We start from the raw sequence: 20,082 nt of genomic DNA, 5'->3' as shown, positions 1-20,082 counted from the left end.
CATCTTCCTTCATTATTCACCTCTGCCAAGGAATATAATGAACTAAACATTCATATTCATTCACTGATCTTTCATGATGATTGTTTTGCATATCTGGAAAAGGAAAACATCTACAGTCTGTTCTTCAGCCCAAGATCCATAATCAATCTTTTAAGTAATCCTCTCGCAGCTATGCGAAGTGTAGCTAAATGTTGCTTAGTGGTAGTTCTGAGGTTGCAGGACATTGTAATTTGGAACTGAAAGTGATGCTAACAGAATGCAGTTTTTGTTCTTACCATCAGAGACCTGCAACATAATCGAGTTGAAGAAAAAAGCGGGGCACCACTCCTTTAAAAGTCCCTTTATTCCGGTGGGGGAGACAGCAGGTACATGCAGTGGGGGTATCAAGTGCCTGACAGCTGTTTCGCTGGGTTAAACCAGCTTCTTCAGAGGCAGTATGTACGCAGAGACCTGCAACATATCTGCAAGATGCTGACGTTTCATTGACCACATGCTTGTTTACGGCCAGTACCCTCTACTAGAGATGGTCAGTGAGGTACAAAAATAATTCTGGTTTGCATTATTATTTTTTAAACAGGTACATGTATTGCTTTTGAATAAAGTGAAATACAGAACAGTCTTCTTCTGGTGCCAAGATACAATGAGGTTCTGTCCATACATCTTATAGAGCAAGTAATGAAGCACAACACTGTAGTCAACACACACAGACATGAATATGCTAAGAACAATTTTTATTCAGTTTACCAAAGATTCAAGCAGTGCGTTCAATGACTGTGTCCTGGCATAGTCTCTACCCCAGCATCCCCATCCTCCCCCCTTCGCAACATGGCATCATAGGTACTGTACGTATGCATGCTATGTATTCCACTAAACTGAGGTTTAACATTATTTTCTCCTAACTGACCTAGATCTGAATGTATTCTTTAGGGCAATTACTGCTAGCATATGTTAACTTGTGGAGCAAAAGGGCACTATTTATTCTGTGCATGTGTCCAGTGTGAGAGCTCACTATTTCAATTCTACTGTAGAATCCCAGCAACGCAACTGTATCACCAGTTTTCTATGATTAGATTGATTTGCTCACCCCAGGTGCAATTACACTGGCATGGTAACAGGTCAATAATTACTTTTACTATACTTTCACAGAAAGTACCTATTATGGTGCAGCCCCAGAAAATATAAGTAAATAAGTACAGTATGGCCCTGGCACCTCTGTCCACAACTAAAGCCTGCATACTGGGGTAAGCTTATATAGTTCCTCTGGGGCAGGGCCATTCCTTGGGCAGTGCGTACAGCGCGACCGCCCTGGGCGCAGACCAGCAAGTAAAAGAAGGGGGGCGCAGGCAGAAGAACATAACCGATAGGGAGCTGGTGACGTGCGGTGCAGCCAAATGGTAGAACAGGGGGGGGGGGGGAGCAGGCAGAAGAATATAACCGATAGGGAGCTGGTGACGCGTGGTGCAGCCAAATGTAAGCAGTAAGAAGATTACTAGCGCGATCCCCTTCCTTGACTCCTCCTGAGCTGCCTGCGTCCGACATCAAGTCATCATCACGTCAACACTGTGTGATGACACCTGATGTCCTGTAGCGGTACTGTAGGCTGTCGGCGCCCATGGAGGAGTCGGCTTTCTGGGCTCTCTTGGCCTGTGTGTTTTCCTGGTCCCTGCCTCCTCCTGGATAAGCAGCTGGTCACTAGTAAGTAGGCAGATCTACTTGAGACCTGTGGCTGTGTGACTGGCCCTAAAGAGTAAGTGTTTGTGAGTGAGTCCAAGGGGGGGGGGGGAGGGGGGGGAGGACGACGACGCAATTTTTACACCCTCGCGCAGGATGCAGTTTAGCCTAGAAACTGCCCTGCTCTGGGGTGTAGTTGATCCGGTCAAGGAATTTAAGTTGGTTTGCATTCACATTTTTTTTTTTTTTTTAATAACTTTTATTGGTAAGAAAGGGGCAAAGTAATACAATATTTTTCAGATGACACAGAATTAGCGTGCTCAAACGAGGAACAGTTCATCCAGCACAATTGAATTACATAAAGCAATCTGGTCATCATCTAAGCTCTTCAGATATCTAAAACAAACGGCATGGATGTTTCATAGCTCATCTAAATCTTACCCAAAAAATAAACCAAGATTCCAAATACTAAACCATAAGTTATTCAACCACATATGTCCAATTATTCGATATTACAGTTTAACAGTGTGCTGACCCGGACGCGGTTACAGAGTCATTGCCATTTTTAAAATGGAGGACCGAGAATAGCATTGATCACAGTGGACAAACAGGATGTGAGAAAGGAGAAAACGATTGATGAGTAGACTACACGGGAGGTAAGTATGACGTTTGTATGTTTATTTTGACTTTTAATTTTCAGTTCAGGTTTGCTTTAAAGAGAAACTCCGACCAAGAATTGAACTTGATCCCAATCAGTAGCTGATACCCCCTTTTACATGAGAAATCTATTCTTTTTCACAAACAGACCATCAGGGGGCGCTGTATGGCTGATATTGTAGTGAAACCCCTCCCACAAGAAAAGTACATACTTTGGCAGTTTCCGGTCTGTTAACCTTGCTGCATTGTGGGAAATAGCTGTTTACAGCTGTTTCCAACTGCCAAAAAAGCATGCAGCAGCTACATCACCTACCAACAGTAAAAAATGTCACCATGTGATAAATGTCAGAATGTAAATCAGTGATTTAAAATATTTTACAATGGGCAAACACTGACTAAATCATTTATACATAATTATTGTAAAAATGAAGCACTTTTTATTACATTATTTTCACTGGAGTTCCTCTTTAAGTAATGTGCATTACCATAGTAATGCTTGTGTTACCCACATACCGCGGGCCGTGCTTATTGCGCATAGCAATCTTACCGGCAGATCATGTACCAGGCCCTTGGCCCCAGCACAAGCATGGTACAAATGAGGTGTTCTATCTCTACTAGATGTATATTTGTTTCAGATGTGACTACCGAATTCCAAACATCAGCATGATGTGCAAGCACTTGGCATTTAAAAAAAAAAAAAAGAGAATAAAGATACCAGCCTACATATTTCTCTCAGATTAAGTTTCTTTTAAAAATGAGCAAGCACCTTAATCTGTTGTTGTTTCCATAGAGCATCGGAAATGTCAGTAAAAACTGGAGATAAGGCATGCCGGTAAAATGACCACAGAGATGCTGTCTCAACAGCGTGATTTGTGGCAGAAAATAAGATAGGAAGGGCATAAGAGGGCATATCATTAACTTTGCTAAAAGTCTCTTGTGCCCAAGTTACTTTCCCAGCGAACGTCCCCGCATCCCTGCCACTTAAATCAGCCAGCACTTATTATACCACTGTAGGTGGTGTTAGTCGATAAGATCCTTCAAAGCTGACATCTTAATTTTTATAGATTTCTAGTTGTTATCTCACATTTCCAAAGTTCATACGGTACAGCGATCTAAGAAAGGCCCTAGTTATGAGCTCTCAATGCATCAGTAAATCTCTGAAAACCACAAGGAAGTCTCACGTTGAGAAGTCGGAAATGATAAATCTAAAAATATCATGTCATTTAGCGGAAAGCTTTTATATCGAGATGCAGACAGGAAACATATTTATCACACTGGCTTGCTAAATGTATCCCCTGCAGAATCACAAAATCTATTTTCCTGATGTAAATGCTTACTTTGGAAGCAGAGCTATTTCTCAAAATTTACTTTAGAGAAAACATTTCATTTAAAAAAAAAAAAAATACAACTAAAGCAATTACCTGAATGTGTGTAACATCCTCAAATAAAGAGAGTTTTGCTGCTAAACTATTTAAACAAACAATGTAAAACTTTTCACAAAGGGAGAGATTTACTGAAGTTTTCCAGCACTGGAGTCCATTAGAGAACGCAAGTAACACTAAAATCCTTTTCTTTGTTTATTAAAGAGGAGCTGTTAGGTATAGGGTCTCAGAGACAAAAAACACATATCAGTAGCTAAATATTGGCTGTACTTACATTACATTTACATATGCATTTCACTGTCCACATTTGGATTTCACAGAATTTGTATATAGTATTTGCAGAGAATGATGCTCCTGACAGCTCATGGCAGGTTCCATGTTTGTCTGTCTTGTATGAAGCCAATTGTGATGTAATATCCTCCCTTTCCTTGCTTCCTGATGATTCGACTCACAAAAAAAGATCAGGATCAAAGATCCTAATGGTTCATGATCCGGACAACACTACTGCGCAGTGAATATTAATTAGCCATGTGGCTAGGAACAATAGCAGACTCATGCAGTATACTCTAACGAACATGTGCACTGTGAACAGCACATTGATTTTTCAGTGCTGTGAGTTAGGCTGCTGTTACAAGCTGCTGTAACGTGAGCCTGTAACCCACTGTGAAAGCAGCCTTAGGGCGGGATAGGGAAATGAAGGGGAGGACCAAGGGAGTGCACTGGGGAGAAGAAGCAGCCCCAGAATGCTTTGCAGTATCTGTTATGCGCCCTGCTGTCCTCCTTAGGAGCTTGGGAATACAGAGCCTTGCTGTTCAGCAAACATCAAAGTAAGAGAGAATTTTAACTTCAGTATTGCCTTTTTGGCTTCCTTCTAAACTGTTTAAAGGGAACCTAAACTGAGAGGGATATGGATATTTCCTTTTAAACAATACCAGTTGCCTGGCAGTCCTGCTGATCTCTTTGGCTCCGGTAGTGGCTGAATCACAGACCTGAAACAAGCATGCAGCTAATCCAGTCTGAGCATCTGATCTGCATGCTTGTTCAGGGGCTGTGGTTAAAAGTATTAGAGACACAGGAAACTAGCTTTCCAGTTTTAATTTATAAAATACATTTTTGTTTTATTATGTATCACTGGAAGGGTTAATAGACCCCTTAGTAGTGCAACTGTATGGCTTTGGTTCTGCAACCAAAATGGCCGCAGACGTCTTCCCTGTCCAGACGCTATTTTGACGGCTAACATATTGAAGACCACACCTGGCTTTTGATAATGTAAAGGTGGGCTTTTGAAGTAAACAAAGCCTCTGTTTGCCCACATGCATTTGTTCACAGGTAAGCAATTAACTGAGCTGTGCTGATGCAAAGGACCACTAAGAGCGTTCATAGCAGTAAGTGGGCATTAGAGGTTTGGTGGCAGTAGTACTTTAGTGTATTTGGGGAAGTCGAGGTCACCCATAATGATAGCAGGGGTGGTATGTCAGGAGACAGGAACTGGAGAAGCCATGGAGACATTATGGGAGTGAGGCTTTATGCAAATTACAGTGCTCATTATGTAATTTACATAAGTCACTTTGTACATGCAACAACTACGTTGCCAAGCCTTATAGAATGTATGCACTGGTTTATTCATTGGGGTTTAGTGAATATACCCCCAGGGGCATTTTTAGGCATAGGCATTACAGGCTACTGCCTGGAGTGGCAGGGTATTAAGCCCTGCCCCTGAACTAAGCCATGCCTCCCAAACAAAGCCATGCCCCATGGGTTCTTGTACCTCCTTCTGTCTCTTTGTGTCGCCTTTAGTTCCTCTGTGCCACCTCTGCCCCACTGTGTCACCTTCTGTCTCCCTTTGTGCTTCCTTCAGTCTTCTTTTTTGTGCCTCCTTCAATTCATCTATGCCACCTTTGCCCCTGTGTGTCCAAAGATGGATTAAAGTGAAATGGTGCCCTAGGCAAGCAACGACTTTAGGCCCATGTTTGATGTCCACCTAGCTTTTTTGGCAAGATTTGTTGTAGATTAGCATAAACTGGGGCCGTAGACATCTGCCTAAGTTGCCTTGTCGATGACCCAGCTATGTGTGCATACCTCTGTGCTTCTCTCTGTCCCACTGTGCCTTCCCCTGTCCCCTTGTCCCACTATCTGTTCCTGCCCTCCCCCAGTCCAGTGTGTAAAGGCAGAGTATAGCGCAGCAGAAGCTGTGCTCTAAACTACCCTCTGGAGTCCAGTGCTGTGCCTATGTGACCATCCTGTCTGTTTTCTGCTCCCTCTAGTACTGGCTCTCCTCATGTAGCGTGCAATCCTGCTACATGTAGTAGGAGATGCTGGGCACTAGGGCCAGTGGTGAGCAGACAGGCGGAGGCACAACACCGGACTCCAGAGGTGAAAGCATAGCTTCTGCTGCACTATACTCTGCATTTACACACTAAGCTGGGGCAGTGCAAGAGGAGAGTGTGCAACGAAATGTGACAGGACCGGCGGGTTGTTTGTATCTCAGGGACCCCCTGTATTATGCAACCACCCTATACAGCACTCTGTTTATATTCTCTAGTGTGTGGTGGGAATTTTTTTTTTTTTTGGGGGGGGGGAGTTTCTCCTCTAATAAAAAATAGTTATAGAAGAGAATAAAATGAGGTTTTTCCGTGAGTGGTAGCACGTACATGTTATTTACTTGAGGGAAAATGATCTAAATAAAACACTCTATTGTGTTTTGGAACCGCTATATGTGCAGTACAGTACTATTCTTTCAATAGCTCTGTATGTCAAGTGAAGCATTAAGTATAAAGCTCAAAAAAAGCACAATGTAAAAGAATGCATTATATTAATTACCTAATGGCAGAAGCCACTAAACAACCTTCATCAGCATATAGAGGCTATTGTAGTCATACTGTGCCTAGTGAAAAAATCCATAGCAACCACATGTAAGAATTTCTATTCAGAAAAGTAAATTTACAGTAAAGCGGAAGTCCAATCAAATGTAAAACTATTCATGACATTAAAAGGAGCTTATTCCAAGGCTATTCATGTAATGCATTTAAATAGCATTGCTATAATAACCTTGTCTCTGCGTGAAACTCGATTTGATTTAATGGCAGTTCAGCTGTACAGGTCAAAGGCTTGTTTTGGGAAGACGCAAATATGAACACCATTAAAGTCAATGAGGAAAAAAAAAACATTACTTAGAACCATTAAATGGAACACCATTGAAGTCAATGAGGAAAATAACTCAATTTTTGAGTCCTTTGGAGAACAACTGCAACTATCAAAACCCCATTGGTGACATGGAAAGCTGACCTTATGGTTGAGTAACACATAAACCCTTATTCAATTCACTTTTTCTCCTAAGTTTCCTCCTAGGAGGTCGTTTTCCACCCTCTCTTTAAAATAACTTTTCAGCACTCTACAATTGAAAAAAATAGCAAAATAAAAACACAAGACTAAAAAGTACTGACAACATTATCCTGAGTATTTTCTTGTTTGTTGGTGGCTTACAATGCATCGTACTGATAAAGTGTGAAAATATTACCTAGGAAAAAATTTAGGAGAAAAGGTGAATTGAATAAGGGCCCTGTGCAGGAGTGCCCACTTTCCCTGCCTTATATAGCAGCGCTCGCTGCTATGTAAGGAGTGTGTAAAATAACATAGTATCGGCCACGAGTGAAAGCAGGCGCTCATTCACATTAAGCCGCACTGCTATGCAGCGTAGCTTGATGAATCAGGCCCATTGTCTTCTAAAAAACTGAAAGGGAGAAAACTACGGTACGTACAGCAGTGGTTTATATGCTTTAAAGAGAACACGAGGCAGTTCCATGGGGGGCAGATGGGACACAGAGCCATGTTCTCTGCCTCATGACATGCCTCTGTCTCCCCCACCACCGCTCTCTGCCCCCCACACCACTTCGCTATAGCACCCCCAAGAGCCATTGGCAGCTCTTTCTCCCTGGCCACAACCTCTGCTCCTCCCCTGCCTCTCTACGTGCTGTCAGAGAGAATCAATCTCTCCTTTCAGCGTTGTGACCCAGAGGTCACCAAAGTGAAAGTGGGCCAGTGCGGCCCACAGGAGCCATGGAGAGCGGCAGTTTTGGCGGCTAGCATATTTTTTATTTAATTTAATGAGCCCACCTTGGGCTCTCTTTATGTGCAAATGGGAAAGATGGAAATTCTTGAATTCACAGCACTGGAAGGCACCTCACAGAAGAAATAATGGACATTTCTGAGACTCCTAAAGTTCAGCAACATTGTACATTTGCAGGACATAGTTTGCTCTATAAGTTAATCATTTTTTAATAGCTTTGTACACAACATCACAAACATTTAACATTTATCAGTCAAATTTATAAATTTTTCTCTGTACTTTAAACTTGGGTGTCATTTTAGCAAATAGCGTTGGTCGTGCATTTGTCTGCTCTTAAAAACCCAATTTTTTTCAACATTGTGAATGGGTCATTTGTTTGTAAACGTATGCTCCATCACAAGTACTGCTCGCTCTCCCAGCATGCCAGAAACTTTTTTCCTCCATACACAAAAGTCATGTCCCCTTGTTCTTTGCACAAGCCTAGGGGCAAAAAGCTTGTCTGTCAAATTCTTGTATTGCTGTCTGATGTATTTATACTTATTAGATCTCTAGGGTCTTTTCTCCAGACTAAATAACCCCAGTTTATCAAACCTTTGCTGGTCACTGAGACCGTCTGTCCCTCTGATCAATTTTCTGGCTTGTCTCTGCACTTGCTCCAAAGCTGTAATGTCCCTCCTGTAATGCTCTGCCCAGAGCTGAATTCCATATTCCAGATACAGCCTCACGAGAGAAAAACAGGAGCAGTATTTTGCTAGCATGCCAAGTTTTTAATTCCTTTTTCATGCTTCCTAAAATGTAATTTACATTAGCTGCAGCTGCTTGGCATTGAATACAATTACTTGTTGTCAATCAGTACTCCTAAGTCCTTCTCCAAGTTTGATGCCCCTATCTGTATCCGGTTTATTTTGTATGGCGTTAGATCATAGTATGATCAAAATGCATGACTTTATAAAGTCCAAATTAAAGTAAATTTACTACTATCAAATGCATTTCATAAATGGGAGGTTGAAATAGGTATTTAACAGCAGCTTTTAAGCTATTGCAGTTGTTTCTGAGTACATCTGAGTACACTACTTTGTCTTCAGAAGAAGAAAAGCATTGAAGTTTGCACAATAATAATCTTGCATCTTAGCTGAGGTATCATGGCCTGCAACAGCAATCAGCAACTCTAGAAATGGCTAGAAGAGCTGTCATTGTGCATGTGCCGACGTCACCTGCTTCAGGCTTCTTTCTACCCATCAGCTCCGTATATATGACACTCTAATGTTTAGTTTTATTCTGCATCCAGTGACACACTGGGAGAATCAGCTGCTGAAAGAATTCATAAGATTGACAAATATTCAGATATTTAGTATTGCCATTTGGGGTATCAGTGAGCTGCTTTTGTTTTTTCAAGCTAACCACAGCCCTAAGTTTCAAATAAGCGATTCTATGAAGGCTCTAGTTACTCAATGAGAGACGCTGAAAACATATACTAAAACGCAACAGTTGTTTGAAGTATTAGGAATACTGTAAATATTGTTTTTAAAAGAACTTAATAGATTGAAATACTATTATTTAACGCTAACTGTATGAGCTTGGTCACTGCATAATAACACTATCAAGGCAAAAGAGTTAAAACCAGGGGCGGTGCCAGGTGGGTGCTTTGGGTGCTGAAGCACCCCCTAAAATCCTCCAAGCACCCTATTAGCACCCCCTAAAAAAAAACAGGTGCTGAATTTTTTTTTTTCGTACAGTGCCACTCAGTTGCTTAAATTTTTCACAGGCACTAACCCAGCCCCAGCCCCGTCTAGCACGCCACTCACGTTGCTGTGCTCTGCTCAGGCTCCCCCTTGCTGTGTGCGCCACGGCGATTGACGTCAGATGTTCTGTGCGCAGCGCACGCTGACGTCACTTGGCCAGGCAGCATAAAACTGCACATGCCGCGTGGTGTCGGCGTAGTGAGGGCGGAGCCGTGGGTGTGAGGAGAGAGGGAGCCCAGAGCGCGGAGACGAGAGACGAGTAGCGAGAGAGAGACCGTCAGTCAGAGCCTGGACTGGAGACAGAGTGGGGAGGTCTGGAGTCGGAGAGAGGAGAGCCAGTCCCATTGTGTGAGTGAGGGAGGCCCAGTTCTAGATGGCTCACACTCTAATCCTGTCAGTGTAATGTCCATACTATATTTATATAGCAGTAACATCTTATCAAGCACTTTACAGAGTGCATAGTCAGGTTCTCGGTCTCGGAAGAGCTCACAATCTAATCCTACCATACTCTTATATCCTACCATATCATTATGTATTTATATAGCACTGGAATACACTCCAGCACTTTACCACGCCCCTCTTTTGTTGGTCACGCCCCTCTTTTTGGCCACACTCCCAAAAAGGTTTACCTAGCCCCCCTTCAAAATTATCCAGCACCTGCATAGCACCCCCAAAAGAAATTCCTGGAGTCGCCACTCTCTATAGCATCAATAGATAGCGCTCCGCTTGTTCATCACATCAATCAGCATACCCCATAAGAGTTGCACTCACCCGTCTGGTGTGACCACTGTGAGATTGGTCATAAAACGCTCTATGTCCATCCCCCGGTCCATGGGTCTGCTGATCAGTAGATGAGTTCTCCTGTTCTCAGGTGGTGGCTTCTCCCGATTGATGTAATAGATCTCAGTACCAGATGGTTAGGAGCATCAGAAATGAGCATCTCTGCAGCTGCTCCATGTGTTCTACCACACATGGAGCAGCTACAGAGATGTTGATGAACAAGCGGAGCGCTATCTATTGATGCTATAGATGCTAATCCAGTCTGACTTCAGTCAGAGCACCTGATCTGCATGCTTGTTGAAGGGCTATGGCTAAACGTATTAGGCCTCTTTTCCATGGTCAGTTGATAGGCAGTGAAATGCCTCTCACAACTGCTTGCTGCTGTCTGGTAACTGCTCACTGCTGCCTGGTAACTGTTCACTGCTGCCTGGTGACTGCTTGCTGAGCACACAGTTCAACAGTTCATGGAAAAGAGGCCTTAGAGACACAGGATCAGCAGTCAGGCAACTGGTATGATTTTAAAAGGAAAAATCCATATCCTTCTCAGTTTTGTCCTTTTTAACTATTAACTACACTCACAAGTGTTTCCCTGCCATGCAAGAATTGCATGGTCTCTAATTAGTCATCAGTGAGAGTTACTATAGTCCAACTGAAGAGAAATTGCAATTTACATGCAAGAAATCTTAGTCCTTACAGTGATAAAAAGGGACACAGCCTATGTCTATGTACTGTAGGCTTGGGATTGTACTCTAAAAAAATATTGTCTTATGTCACATGTTGTTTTAGGTAGAATGCCAGTTAAGATATCCCAAAGCAAAAGTCTTGTCAGCTGCAAATACACATTTCCGCCTTTTACTCCTGAAGACAATTTTAGATCTTTACATGACATTCTGTTGCCAAGAACCATAATATTGCAACTATGTTCTTCTGCAGTTATAGGTTGACTCAAACTTGTGTCCCATGTCATTAAATGCAAATGCAGTTTTCCCCAAAAATTTTTGGAAATTTGTCTTGATCATTTGCACGTTTTTTTACAAAAAAAATCCTCAGGGTTGCTCTCTCAAGAAGGCCATTTAGATATACTGGCTGAGGGTGTTGTGGCCATAATCTTGTCCCCACTTGTTTTGCCTTCTTGTTGTTCTTTAGGATATGTAACACCCTCATGCCAATTGCCACTCACACTCTCTCCCCTGTTCAAACTTTACAATATGTTTGCGTTCTGAGATGTAATCTTGCATTCTGCTTTCAAATCTGTGGGGAATGTCTGTCACTATAAGCCACCCTCAGCCTACTCTGAGTCACAGGTTAATCAGGGTACTTTTTAAACTTTCATCTGGCTGTAACAATGAAAATTATCTTAAAAATGTTGATTGCCGAGCGAGAAATGTTTATATTTGCTTGCAAAGAATTGTTTTGTAGGTTGGTTGTTGTATTGATGAAAAAGAGCTGACAAAAAAAAAATCATATAGGCCCATATGCAATTAACCTTTTCTCCAAGTTAATATTGACACACCTTGACAATATAATGCATTTTTGTACCCCAGCCAGCAAGAAAATACTCAAAATATTTTTTTCATTTTTATTTATTTTTTTACTACTTTTGGTACTTTCAATTGCGAAATGCAGAAAAGTTTTAAAGAGAGAACAAAAAACTTATTAACTAGGAAAAAACTAAGGAGAAAAAGTGAATTGCATATGGGCCATAGTAAATGGCCAACTTTAGCTACTAGAAAAGGACTAAAACGGGTTGAGGTGGAGACTTATACAGTCACCAGGAAAGAGCAGACACTGCATTCTGAATATTGGAGGTACAATATTCATTCTGACTGCAAAATAAATACCTAATGGAATAAAGCTTTTCACAAGATTTGGTTTTGCTTTTGCATTAATAACGCTTGGATTACTGGAATACTCAAAACACGCAGCTGAAAGGTTCTATTCACGGTTTTTATTGGACATTAGCCACAAAAAAGCCGGGCAAAATAGAGACGTTCTGTCCAATGAAAGTGAAATATGTCACAAACCGGAATCGCCGCCACGTTATCTCTCAGAGTAGCAAAGTCCGTGCCGACACAACAGTAAAAAGAATATAAAAATGTGCCACTTCATTTGACCTTCAGCTTGTGGAAAGCCTTGCAGGTGTTATGACAGTAGTCCCATGCTCCACAGAGGAAGATTATTAAAAACCTCTGGCTGTAGGAAAGGTTGGAGATGTGAGCCATGTATGGCATGCCAGCGACTTGTGCGGAGCTTATTCCGTAATAGCTCTCTTCTTCAGTGAGCAGAGATTGTTTCTGTGCAAGATGCAATACCCATCGCGTTTCAAGCTTTAGCCGCTGGCAAATCTGTCACATCAGGAGCATTCCCCCATTTCTCTGACAGATTGGCCTAAGGCTGGAAGTTAATCTTATATGTCAGAAGAGTAGAAGGAAAGCGAGAACACAATTACTACACTAGGGCAACAATATTAAAACAATGTTCCAGTGAAAAGAAACACAAATGAGTTCCAACATATTCTTAATGTGCCATGATACTACAGCAGGGGTATAATTAGAGTGTAGATCGCAGTGGTATGACTCGTGGCATCTCTGCTGAATAGATCTATTAACTTCTTTTAACTTCTTGCGCTCCAAGCATAGCAGATGACTCATCTGACCACTAATATATAAACATACAACTAATGCCCTGGTGTTCCATATGTCTCTCTTATCATACCTTTCACTAACACCATCCGCTTTAGAGTTCCCATCATGGGTACAACCTGCACAGAAAAAGCAGGGAAAAAACTAAAAGGAAGAACCTTATAACTATATTTGGTTACAACAAATCTAAAGTCATGAAACAAAAATAAAAATGCAAAAGTACAAGATATCATTATCTAAGACAGGGACAGTTTTGTAGGTCTCTCAATGAACAGCTGCTGCACCTACATATTAAACGCATGTGCTGTTGTATATGTCCATTCAGGAAAATTAACATTAAAGAAATAAAGTATCCCCCACCCATATACTCTTTCTTCAGTTCAAGCTGTCATTTTCCAGTGAAGCACCTCCCTAAGCTTCGCACAAGGCCTTGTATTTAGGGTAGTTAGTAGTAGCTATACAAGAAAAGTTTAGCTTCACTTTAAAGGGTTAACTCCAACTTAGTGCAAACATTTATATATTATCTTCAGTCATAAGAAAAAAAAACATAGAGGGTTTTTTTTTTTCATACAGTATAATCAAAATTTGATCCACATAAAAACACTTAAAAAAAACAATATAGCAATATTTAGATAAAATATTGCCAAGGCTCATACATTTAAAAATAGCTGTACCAGCATGAGTCACATACCCGTTCCCTTGATAAGGCTGTGGACGGTGTGGGAGTTGGGGAAACGACCGTTTCGCTTAACTAGGCATCTTCAGAGGCTAATGTGGCCTTATTAGCCTCTGAAGATGCTTAGTGCTGGATCTTCTATCCATTTGGTACTATATGAACTTGTCTCTCTGTCCTGAGCATGTGGTAGCAGATAGTTTGTTGAGTACCTGAACCACTGGATCTGGTCACTGGGTATCCCTTGACTACACGTTACTGTAGTACCGGTTGCGGTTTCTCAGGGATTCCAGTAATAACAGTTATGTCTGTGTAGAAAAGCTTATTAAAATACTTAAAAATATGTGGAAATGATTTGATAAGGATTGCATTTTTTAAGGAAAGTGGAGATTCACATTAGCTCTTACAGTGCTGCTGGGAGAAGAGTGGTCTGCTTGGTCACAAAAGTGCTTGGCCAGACCTTCTACAGCTATAGTAATCACAACTCTAGCTAGACATAATTACAATTCTTTTGGCAGGCAAGAAAGAAACAAGATGTTTTTGGGATGTGCAAAAACAAATGGAGTGCCTGGAGGAAACTTGCGCAAACACAGTAAGAAAGTGCAAACTCAATATTGATATTGTCTTGTCCCAGATATGAAGCAGCGTTGTATGGAGACTGAACTATACACTGTATGAGAACAGAACCTGCTCTAGACCATTTCTTACAGTTGTGCCTAGTTATTTTTCAGATCTTGTCAAATGTTTGCGTATCTGTCATAGTAAGCTAACCAGGAATTTGGGTGCATGTGTTGCAAAGAGATCTAAAAAAAAAAAAAAAAAAAAAAAAAAACTTGATTAAGAGGACATAGCCTTTTGTTTTAATAACAGTTAGTAATGACACCTGATATTGTAACAACCATGTTTTCTAAAGTGAGGCACTCACACATGGCAAATGGCATTGTCCAGCCTTGTAACGGCTTGAGTGATGTACCTGAAGTTGTGGAAACTGTGCCAAGGACAGCTACTCTTGCAGCTTACCACCTAGACACCCTGGTAGGAGGACAGGACAACAGGGTAAACTGGAGGAAAAGGGGCAGAAGCACTAGAAGACCAGTTGAGTTGGCATGAGGGCTATGCGCAAGATCAGGAAGGTGCAGAGGCTCTCTCACAGACTAAGTCTGGAACAGCAGTAGCTCAGTGATGAGTCAGGTCCTTGGATTGGCAATAGTTTGGCAATAAAGCAGAAACTTAGACAGGCAGAAGTCAGCAGCACAGCAGGTTGTCTCTACAGGCAAAGGTTCGGCAACAGGACAGGTTCTCAGATAAGCATAGGTTGGCACACGAGCGGGTCGTCATACAGAGCAAAGGTAAGCAACAGATTGGGTAGTCACACGGGCCAGTGTCAGCATCCACAGGGACAGGTAGATACAGGATTAAGTCAAGGGAGAATTTCTCAAAGGTGCATGCAGCAATAAAACAGCACTGGTTAGTGGTTCTCCCCGGGTTAAAATGGCCATTTGGGGGGGTGGAATACATATACGTCCAAAAAGCAGATGTAAAAAGGATCATGCACAGATGCATTCGTGCCCGCAGATATAGTGTCACTCCCAGACATGCCAGAATACCCATGGATACCGGTGAGTGCTAGCCAACAGATCCAGGCAGGTAAGTGGCCATGACAAGGCCAGTCATTTGCATCATTGGCCATCAGTTTAGTGGATAACTGTTAGACATTGGTGTAACAATAGCCCCTGTGTGTGTGGGAGGGAGCCAGGGATTATGGGGGCCTGCACCGCCTCCTCACAATGCAGAGAAGCACAGGAAGCAGTCTAATATTTACCTGTTCCACTCAACATCTGACTATAACACTCTATGCAGCCATCCTCTGGCTTCTGGCATGTGAAGAGCCGGGTAGGATATGATCCCTGTGCTACTCTGCCTTGGGGAGAAGGGCAGAAGCAGAAACAAGGAGGGGGAGAGGGGTGTATCTGTAATTTTACTGATATTCTATTTTCTATTGGAGTAGAATATCAGGAATGTTACCAATATTTTACAATGTCCTATCCTAATGCTATTCTCATACAGAACTCTCCCTCTTAAAGCTGAACACAAACGGATCCCCCCAGGTGGTGCCCAACACTATAACTTCCCTGGTGGGCACCTAACATATCACCACCCCACTCATAACCCTAGGAGGGTCACTAACCTATACTCCCCACACCCAGCTGACTCTAGGTGGGCGCCTAACCCCTTAGCCCTTCCACGCCTAACCCTAAAGACCCCCCAGGCATAGGTGCTTGGATACTTGGATATAACTGGGCTGGCTAAGGCTATAACTGTAAATTTGGGTACTGAACTCACCTGATAACATAGCATGCGCTTCGAGTTTTTAATGGGCACCTATGACGGCACTCCGACCTGGAGAGGGGGTCTGGGGACATCTTGTTATGCCCCTGCTGTCAGGAGAATAATTGATTGGGTAGGTCTGAAAACTATACATAATTGATATTGTTGTTATCTCCTGGGAAATGTAACACCTGTGTATACCTCTACACACAGCAACTTGCTGTGTGTAGAGGTAATGCTCAATCAAGCTAAGCCTAGGGCCTGTTTCCACTATATGCAGATTTGATGCAGATTGGATGCAGAAAAACTGACTCCAATGAATTCCTATGGGCCTGTTTCCACTAAACACGATTATTCTGATGCAGATTTTCCCATTGGCATTCATTGGAGTCAGTTTTTCTGCATCCAATCTGCATCTAATCTGCGTGTAGTGGAAACAGGCCCTTACAGACTCCAATGAATACCTATGGGAAAATCTGCATCAGAAAAATCGCGTTTAGTGGAAACAGGCACATAGGCATTCATTGGAGTCAGTTTTTCTGCATCCATTCTGCATCCAATCTGCATCAAATTTGCGTGTAGTGGAAACAGGTAGTGTTTATGTGTCATTTATTAAGCAGAAGAAAGTGAAGTTGCCCAGATTGCATTTGCATGTCAAACCACCCATTACCTTTTCTAATCCCCCTGCACCAACCCCCAAAACAGGTAGCCCCCCAAAACAGCCCCCCACCCAGTAAATCAGATTGACTAAATTAATAACAATAGACTGTACAGTGTATGGCTAATTTGTCTGATTTCGGTAATGCGGCAGGAAAACAAACAGCAGAGTCTAAAATAATGGTAATACACCAGAAACACACATATAAATAATGGCATAAGGCGTTTTTCTAGGAGAGCAGCCTCCCGAAAGCACTGCATGATGGGAGAACTTCTACAAGTTATTCCTGCAAAAATCAAGACAGATCATTCCAGCTCTGTTCTTCTGAAGATTTAAGGCAATGGACTTAAAACTACTGAAATGCGTTCCAAGACAAAATATATATATTTTTGCCATTCACCCACAAAGTCAACTCCATCGCCGCTCTCATTTCAAAGGTGCGGAATATGAAATAAAAATTGCAGTTTGATAAAAGCGCATTGCCGGGTCATTATTACATATATTGACATTGTTTGTCTTCTCCTGTGACATTTCCCAATTTTGTTCTGTCAGAATTCACATTCACCTTTAAAGTGACTTCATTAATCCTTCTCCTAGCTATGCTCATTTAGTAGAATGTACTGATCTAATCTCAAATATATGACAGTGTTTTGTTTTCAAAAAAAGAGAGAATGCTAAAGGAAAGGTCTTTGCAAAACAGAGAGCATCAGCTGTGCCATGGAATACTGTTTATTTTAATCAGTTTAATTAAGCAGGCCTGTCACCAGGAAATAGCATCTTCTGTACGCTGAAAGCATGTACATTATCATGCTGTTTTTTTTCTCTAGTAAGGCATTTTAACCTATGTTTCCTTAAAGTGACCCTGTAGTAAGAGGGGATATGGAGGCTTCCATGTTTATTTCCTTTTAAAGAAACTCTGAAGCCAAATAAAATCAATGCTTTTAACTTTTATTACTGCTAAGCACTATGGCTAGTGCTAAAACGCTGCATCCCCATGGCAAAACGAGGGGCAACCATCATGGGGGCAGTCATCTTTTTGGTTGAAAGGAGGTAACAGCTGACATCTGTCCTGTGTCCTGATCACCCCTCCCAGCTGCGCATGCTAGGCTTCAAATCTCAAATTCAAAATTAAAAATAACAAATTTGCGCCAAAACAGCAGAAGGAGAACAACAACATCAGAAATCCCATCAGGATCAGGGGGAAAATGTTAGGGCAGTTTCCTTCTGTGCAGCTAAAAATGAGGCTTGGGTAAGAAAAACAAAGTTCTGATGCTGTGAAACTGTTAAAGAAACAAGCCTTCTCAGTGCTGCGGAGTAAATTTTTAGTCTGGAGGTTCACTTTAATCTCTACCATAGATAAAGTCTAATATCCCTTTCACGGTCTAAAAGTAAGTACACACATACCATGGGTGTCGCCTGTCGGGATCAAACTCGATCCTGCGGGTGTCACTGTGGGGAATGAACACTGTACATACACATTGCTCTGGTATACCAAAATAAAGCGTTCTCTTTCTATGGATGAGGAATGAAGGGAAATGGCATAGTGCACAATGGAGCAGTTTCCAGCTGGTAAAGTGAGGAGAGGAACAATGCGCTTGAGGATCTCCACTGTGCTGAAGAACTGTACTAGAATCCATACTTATCTAGTATTGTGAGCACCATGATGGCCAGTGTATCCAATTTGTTTGCTTATTTATACATCACATGAATCCTTTAGGTGAAAGAAGCATCACAATTCACTTTTAATTGTATTTCATTGTGTATTTATTTTCTGTATAAAGACAAGATATGATGCAGGTAAACATGGACAGATGCTGGGTAGCATGATGGCTAAAAGTTGCTGATAGGTATCCTGGTTCAGATCTGAGACATTATCTGCATGGAGGTTGTATGTTCTTTCATCACTTGCATGGATTTCTGCGCACTTTTGGTTTTCTCCCACTTCCTGAATGCGTAATGGTAAGTTAACTGATTTACCACCAAAACTAACAACAGTAGGGATTCTGTTGTGAGCCCTTGTGAAGGACAATTACTGACATTAACAGTTCAACATGCTCTATAAGATACTGCAGATGTCAGTGCTATATAAATGTATAATAACAATAACGACAGCTAAAAACATAGCAGCTTGCAAAATGATCAGCACTGGCGATATCCATAACTCAATCATCGCAAATATTCTTACATTTAGGCTCTTCAGACACCAGTTGTAAAAGGTGAAGTGCTAACATCCAGCAACAGTCAGGCCAAGCAATCCCGATACAATCTCAGCCCGGCAGAGTCAAGCAGAACCACGGGGAATATTGCAGAATGCAAACTGGCATAAAATTGGAATCACACTTTAAGCTCATAGCCCTTAATGCTCATGTAAGTGGGTCCATATAGTATACGATTTAACAACTCCAAAAAGGAAAAGAAATAAAGCTTTCAGGCAGGATACTTTGGCTAACGCAAACTCCATAATACAAAACAGAAATGCAGGTATCTGCAAACGTAATGTGGCCAAGAGCTTGTTTATTTGCACAGTAAAGCATTATCCTTTCAAGAGACTGCCAAACCAGTCCCTTAGATTTAACAAGATTTTGCAACTATAAATATCGGCAGCTTTCATCTGTTCGTACATTATGCTATAAGTAATTCCATGTGTTACAATGTAACTAATTTATTACCCTTTTGTGAGTGATCAGCTCAGCGCACTCTGGGTAAACACGTTACTTGAAAGGCATCACGCAAAAAATTGTTAAATATATAACTACAGTTCATGAACTAGAAAAAATAATGAAGAAAAAAAGAACAAAAAAAGTTGGAGCAACAGAAAACAAACTAGAAAAAAAAAAAATCAGCATGGCCCCTTATGCACTTGTTACAACTTTTATCACCAGCCAAATGATGAAGCAAAAGAAAAAGGACAAAAAAGAAGAAGGATATAGACTAAAGTGCTGGCTGACTTAATTTTTAATGGAAGTTTAGTATAATGACACAGAATATTTCCATATCACTGACTTACCAGAGACTTGCACTTGTCTGATGTGAGGGTGGTGAAATGAGGCTAACGCATCAGGCTGGTTGAGCAAGTCCAGACATGAACATTGAGAAGGTCTTCCTGACTGGCCAGTGAGAAGTCCCTGTGCACGGAACACTGGAGACAGCACATGGACCTGTGATAACATACAGCACAGTAATAACATAGCCATACACTATGCATTAGATATAGTGTCTCACAAAAGTGAGTACACTGCTCACATATTTGTAAATACTGTATTTTATTAGATTTGTTCACGGGACAACACTTAAGACTCTTAGATAAATGTAAGGTATAGGTGCCCCCAGTATAGGTTTAGACAGGTAGAGGTGCCCCCAGTTTGGTTAACCAGGTATATGTGACCCAGTATAGATAGCAAAACATGAAAAGCAAATACACACTCCCAGCTAGCACATTCCTACCTTATATCTGATCAGCAGACGTCTGTCAGCCAATCGGGT

The 20,082-nt window shown here is 41.6% G+C and overlaps 1 long non-coding RNA gene across 1 annotated transcript in view; it reads right to left on the bottom strand.

Annotated features, from left to right (window-relative positions):
• Positions 1 to 19,753, bottom strand: part of LOC137563232 (uncharacterized) — a 237,068-nt gene extending 217,315 nt beyond the window's left edge. The window contains exon 1 of the long non-coding RNA XR_011030296.1: positions 19,607 to 19,753. This is a non-coding gene — a long non-coding RNA (uncharacterized lncRNA). The remainder of the gene's footprint in view (positions 1 to 19,606) is intronic.
• Positions 19,754 to 20,082: the final 329 nt, after the last annotated feature.

Source organism: Hyperolius riggenbachi, chromosome 3 (genome assembly GCF_040937935.1).
Source record: "Hyperolius riggenbachi isolate aHypRig1 chromosome 3, aHypRig1.pri, whole genome shotgun sequence".
NCBI lineage: Eukaryota > Metazoa > Chordata > Amphibia > Anura > Hyperoliidae > Hyperolius > Hyperolius riggenbachi.
Note: the sequence above shows the minus strand (reverse complement) of the source record. Positions and strands in the feature narration are given on the sequence as shown.